Raw genomic sequence first — 6,493 nt, forward strand, 5'->3', positions numbered from 1 at the left:
ATGCACTGTACTGCCAGCCTCCCCTGTTCATGGGATTTCCCAGGCAAGAATATTGGAGTGGGTGGCCATTTCCTTCTCCAAGGAATCTTCTCAACCTAGGGATCAAACCTGTATCTGCTGCATTGGTACGCAGATTTCTTTACCACAGAGCCACTAGGGGAGACCCATACTGGATTAGAGTGGACCTAAATCCAATGACTGTGGTTCTTATAAGACAAGGGAGATTTGAACAGAGATATACAGAGAAGAGAGAGTCGTGTGAAGATAAGGAGGAATTGGAGTGATGCAATTTTAAGACACAACCACAAATTATAGAAGGTTGGGCATTCTTGGCAACCAACAGAAGCTCCAAAGAGGCAAGAAAGGCTCTTTAGAGCCTTCAGATTGAGCATGGTTCTATAAGTACATTGATTTCAGTCTTCTAGGTTCCAGACACTGAGAAAATAAATTTCTGTCATTTTAAGCTACTCAGTTTGTGTGTTTTATTTACAGCAACCTTAGGAAACAAGGAGTGAGATATAAAATTTTTGGTTACATTTTGTTCAAAACGCAGTTGAAAATCTTTGATCAAATTATTTAACAAATGGAGAACCAGAAAAATTTCTGCCTTACTAAAATTATAAGAGCAAAGCTTGAAAATGGGAAGATATTGACATTTATTTCTCATAGAAGACATTTTTAAAAAATTAATGAAATATCAAATAAAATACATAATTCAATTTTAAGCTTCTACAATTGCAATTTGGTATATCTGAAAATATAGTCAAAATATTTTAATGGCTTTTGGATGAAGAAATGACTGTATGTTCCAAGTCAAGGATTATACCACAATCCCTTATCTCCAATGGGAGAGGTTCTCGAACCAGCTAGAACCAACTAACTTTCCTCTACTGATGCATGGACACTCAGGGAAACTGCAATATAGTCACTTCCTCTTGGATTAGGATTTGATGATGATAAACCCATGTGGTTTGGGTCACCGCCTTCTGCAAAGTAAGTTAGTCTATGGAAGAATGATAGCAGAGGTTGAACAAAAGTGTTAATGACCACAATCAAGTTCCTAAATACAACTGTTCCATTCAGTTCAGTTCAGTCACTCAGTCGTGCCCAACTCTTCACGACCCCATGGACTGCAGCACGCCAGGCTTCCTTGTTCTTCACCAATTCCTGGAACTTGCTCAAACTCAAGTCCATCAAGTTGGTGATTCCTTCCAACCATCTCATCCTCTGTCGTCCCCCCTCTCTTCCTGACTTCAATCTTTCCCAGCATCAGGGTCTTTTCCAATGAATTAGTTCTTCACATCAGGTGGCCAAAGTATTGGAGTTTCAGCTTCAGCATCACTCCTTCCAATGAATATTCAGGGCTGATTTCCTTTAGGATGGACTGGTTGGATCTCCTTGTAGTCCAAGGGACTTTCAAGAGTCTTCTCCAACAGCACAGTTCAAAAGCATCAATTCTTTGGTGCTCAGCTTTCTTTGTAGTCCAACTCTCACATCCATACATGACTACTGGAAAAACCATAGCTTTGACTAGACAGAACTTAGTCAGCAAAATAATGTCTCTGCTTTTTAATATGCTGTCTTGGCTGGTAATAGCTTTTCTTCCACGGAGCAAGCATTTTTTAATCATGGCTGTAGTCACTATCTGCAGTGATTTTGGAGCCCAAAAAAATAAAGTCTCTCACTGTTTCCATTGTTTCCCCATTTATTTGCCATGAAATAATGGGACAGGATGTCATGATCTTAGTTTTGAATGTTGCATTTTAAGCTAGCTTTTTCACTCTCCTCTTTTACTTTCATCAAGAGACTCTTTAGTTCTTCTTCACTTTCTGCCATAAGGGTGGTGTCATCTTCGTATCTCAGTTTATTGATATTTCTCCCAGAAATCTTGATTCCAGCTTGTGATTCATCCAGCCTGGCGTTTTGTATGATGTACTCTGCATATAAGTTAAATAAGAAGGGTGATGACAGCCTTGACATACTCCTTTCCCAATTAGGAACCAATCTGTTGTTCCATGTCTGGTTCTAACTGTTGCTTCTGAGCAGCAGATTTCTCAGAAAGCAGGTAAGGTGGTCTGGTATTCTTCTCTTGAAGAATTTTCCAGTTTGTTGTGATCCACAAAGTCAAAGACAAAGGCAAAAATCCAACTGTACACTTGCAATTTTTGGTTGGATGAATTAATAAATCTCTTCCTTGTTGGCTCTGACAGTAATGCAGGAGATCTGGGTTCGATCTCTGGATTGGGAAGATCCTCTGGAGAAGGAAATGACTATCCACTCCAGTATTCCTACCTGGAGAATTCCATGAACAAAGGAGCCTGGTGGGCTACAGTACATGAGGTCACAGAGAGTTGAACATGACTGAGCGATTCACACTTTCACTTTCTTCTTTCCATTAATTTGTGATAAGGTTTATTTGTGTCATTTGGAACCATAAGATTCTTGACAGAATCCAACCATGTTTCCATACCTCATAGTTCTGTGTTAATGAAACTTTCACCACTCATGGCCATAATAAAGCTTATATTTTTGGAAAAAAGAATCCAAGGTCTAATTTTTGAATTATAAAATTAATGTTTAGTTCAGCACTTCAAAACAAAATACCACATTCCAAATGGCTTAAGCAACAGGCAGTTATTTTTCACAGTTCTAAAGACTGGCAGTCCATGGTCAAGGTGCCAGCAGATCCTGCAAATAATGAAGAGTCACTTCCTAGCCTTTTTACTGTATCCTCACATGAGAAAGAAAAGATCATCTCTCTCATATCTTTTCGTTTAATGGAACTAATCCCACTCATAGTTATTCCACTCTTATGACCCAATTGACTCTAAAGTTGCCACCTCAAATGCCATCACACTGGGTACTAGAGCTTCAATATATGAATTTGGGGGGGGGGGCACGAATATTTAATCTATAGTAATTAAAGTGACCTGATTCACAAACTGGGTAGGTCTTGTGAAATTTATGAAAGTAGAATCCCAACTACTGAAAGTGAAATATGTTGGAAGATATGGAAAATTTAGAGAACCTCCAGATCCCAAATTCTCTTGAAAGTCTCCCTGTAACTCTTTTTCATGGTAAAATTATGATTTGTTTACTGCAGCTAATTGTTACCTTAATTTCCAACCTCTTATTTTTCTTCATTATAACCCAAGATTCAACCTTGATATGAACTGGAAGTAGAAATCAGAAAGCCTGGAAAGTTCTTAGCTTAATGCACAGCAAAGTAAACAGACTAGTATCTTAAGGGATGGATTTAGCCAATAAAAAGAAAGGGGCTGTGTAGTTTGTATTCAAAAAAGAAAAATAAAACTTGTTTTTTCCGTGTTAGACCATGTTAAAAAATTAAGATATCTTACACACCAATCCGTGTTTTTAGTTTCTCCTAGAGTCGCAATATTTGGTCACATGTGAGTTGTGCATTCCTTTCTATGTGCAACAATGGAATGGAGGGAGTAGCAGAAGAGGAATGCATACATTTGTCAGTTCGTTCTTAGAAAGATTTTCACAATCATTTCTTTTACTTGCTTGTATTATTTGTGAAGTTATAGAGGTCAGTTTGGTAACCACAATCAAAATGGAAACATTTAAGCATCTGTAAAAAGCTGTACTTAGTACGAATGGTCCCTCAATTCCCTGTGTCTATAGTAAAAGCATCAATGCCTCTCCTTTAAACTTTTCCATGAAGGATAAATTCTTACAAAAATATTTACTGCCTAACTACAGTTGACTGAAAACTCTAGTTGGAGGTGCAAATTATTGAAATTGCATTTCCTACCTCAGGGAAAGTGGAACGAGACTAGTGTCACCAAACTTAGTGGTAACTGGTGATATCACTCCAAAGCAAGGTGATAATTAAAAATTTCAGAGATATAGTGAATGGGGCAATTATTTCATGAGAAATAGTCAAACCAGATGTGATCTCTGTGTGAGGCTAATTATTACATCCTTAGGAAAAATTGATGGTTGTGTTATCACGCTGGTTTTTTATGTAGCAATACAAAAATTTTCTAGTGAACATAATTTGCTGAACAAAACTTTGGCTCAAGCTGCTATCAGAGCGAGTGATGATTCACCCCACCTGCTATTTACAAATAAGAATCAAATTATGGAGCTATACTCCTAGAATGAAAGGGACATAAAAATCCTATAGGAAAGATCATACTGTAACATCATATTTCCAACTCTGGTACTTGCCTTCAGATTATGAATTTGAAGCATTTACCTGGATAAAAGGAATTATGTGATCTTCTTACAGATTCTGAGATCCATGCTTTGTCTTATCACTCACTAGTTGGATGGAGAAATGTCCTGATAATCTATTGTTCATGTTGAGATTTCTTTGAATTGAGTAATAATTTGTGTTGCCACCTGAGTTTGCCTCCTTTTAAGCCTAGTGATATTTTAAACCATTTGTGGTAAGTCATCAGTTCAGAGTGTAATGTTTGACTGGATACATTTAGACACTCCTCTAATCCCCATATTATCCCCTTGACCTATGGAATAAGGAGGTCAAAAAATGCTAATTAGAAGCCATTCTTGTGTCTCTTTTTATCATAAAATCATAATTTGCATTTCTGGGGGAATTACAGCTGTTGAACACTAAAAGATGCAGACTAAAAGACAGTGAATTACATCATTATTCCACTTCTTCATTTGGCCTTTAAAATAGCTTCTTGGAAGATAACAATAGATTATTCCAAATTTAATGAGGTTATGACCCCTATTACAGGTGGCATTTTTAATATGCTACATGTCAGGCAAATTCCTGATATTAATTTCACAGCTATAAATTCATTTTTTTTTCCATTCTGACTTAGCTAAAGAAAAAAAAAATACCAGAAACAATTTCCTTTCGTCTTAAAAACAGAACTTTCTCTCTCATGGGACAGTTTTTAAGGACAAATTTGCTTTAATCTTGTACCACAGTTTAATCTACAGAAAACGTGACTTTTATCATGCGACATTCATTAAATGGATGGCATTATTCCTATAGAACTCACAACACATGAAACTGTGTTTTGCTGATTCTTCGGGAACTGACATGGTGATAGAAGCCGGGAGGTATATTTTATGAGGACGTATGAATCTGCACCCTCCGTTAACTTCTGCCAGATCCAGTATTCTGAGTATGTTGACAAACCTTCTCTAGATTGAATAACAAGTTGTTGCACCCTGTACTTCTTAACATAGAGGAGGCAGGAGACCTAATACTAAGTGAATTTTTGAAAAAATTTCAAGGCAAAACTGACACGTTTCAATGTTATGTATACAAATATACATAATCAGTAAGAAGCAGAACAACTTATATAAATGGTCTAAGCTGTTGTATAAGAGACTTTGTCACTTGTGTTTTGTGACCTGGGTTTTACAAGGTTCTTAGAGTCATGACAGATTGGGTTGGTTGGGAATCCTAGAATAAAGCCAGGAAAGCAAATTTCACCCGGGGTTTTAAAGATATCAGAGTGAGCAACTATTGTCATTTTGAGAAGTAATTCCTCATTAGAGTTTTGGAGGACACTGAACAGCTCACTGTGAATGCTCTGTTACTGCGTGTCCCGTGTTAACCTTTACAATGGTTATTTTGTAATCTACCTAGTTATAAATTCAAGTATGATCAAATGGATTGGGCTCCAACAAGTCTTGCATAATTAAATAGTATAACCAGGTTGTTCAAATTCCCAGTGCACCCACAACGACTACAGTGTTGTTCTCTCTGAAACCACACCTATGTTCTCATGGAAAATATTCTATAAACAACTGACTTCAAATGAAAAATCTTAGACTCAGTTTATAATCAACCAGCATCAGCTAGAAGTTAACATTTGGATATTTTCTTTAAAATGTGGTTGAAAGTGTCATAAAAATTTAGTGAAAGCAAAATGTTATACACATACAAACTCACAAGATTGTGTAAACTCCTCCCAATGAAATAATGACAAAAAAAAAAAAATAGGAATAGTGCCTTAAAATGTAATTTATTGAAAAGAAGAAAGACAAAAGCTCAGTTACTGCACACAATTATTTGAAATGATGGCACTTACAGGAGAAGTGATTCAAAGGCTTTTAAAACAGATTTTCCATATAGAAATTTAATGAAGACTTTAATTCCCTTTGACTCAGTGGCCTTTATACCAGCATGATACTACTGGAATTTAGGTAACAAGCTGTTAGGACAATTTCACTTAAGGATGTTACATTATCTAAAATACAGTAGAGAACTCAAGAAGAGAGAGTGCCTTCAATTTGAGATTGCCCTATTTTAAAATAACAGTTGAAGCCTTTGGATAGAATGGTTTGACATGATAGATTAAAGACATGTAGAGCATGGAATTTTCAGTCCCATCTGTAAATCAAAAAAGAAATATGTGGTTAGTTATGTTACATGTTTTGAAGGGAGAAGGTACTGTTATGATAAGATACATTTTAATAGTCATTTTCTCTTCATCTTAAGATGAAGTTCACAAAGTTATATGTGTCTCCTGTTACTAAC

At 36.4% G+C, this 6,493-nt stretch overlaps 1 protein-coding gene across 2 annotated transcripts in view; it reads left to right on the forward strand.

The window, feature by feature from the left end:
* LOC136152894 (sulfotransferase 1E1) overlaps positions 1-6,493 on the forward strand; it is a 113,096-nt gene that overhangs the window by 7,518 nt on the left and 99,085 nt on the right. The gene's annotated exons all lie outside the window — the stretch shown is intronic.

Source organism: Muntiacus reevesi, chromosome 22 (assembly GCF_963930625.1).
Source record: "Muntiacus reevesi chromosome 22, mMunRee1.1, whole genome shotgun sequence".
Classification (NCBI taxonomy): domain Eukaryota; kingdom Metazoa; phylum Chordata; class Mammalia; order Artiodactyla; family Cervidae; genus Muntiacus; species Muntiacus reevesi.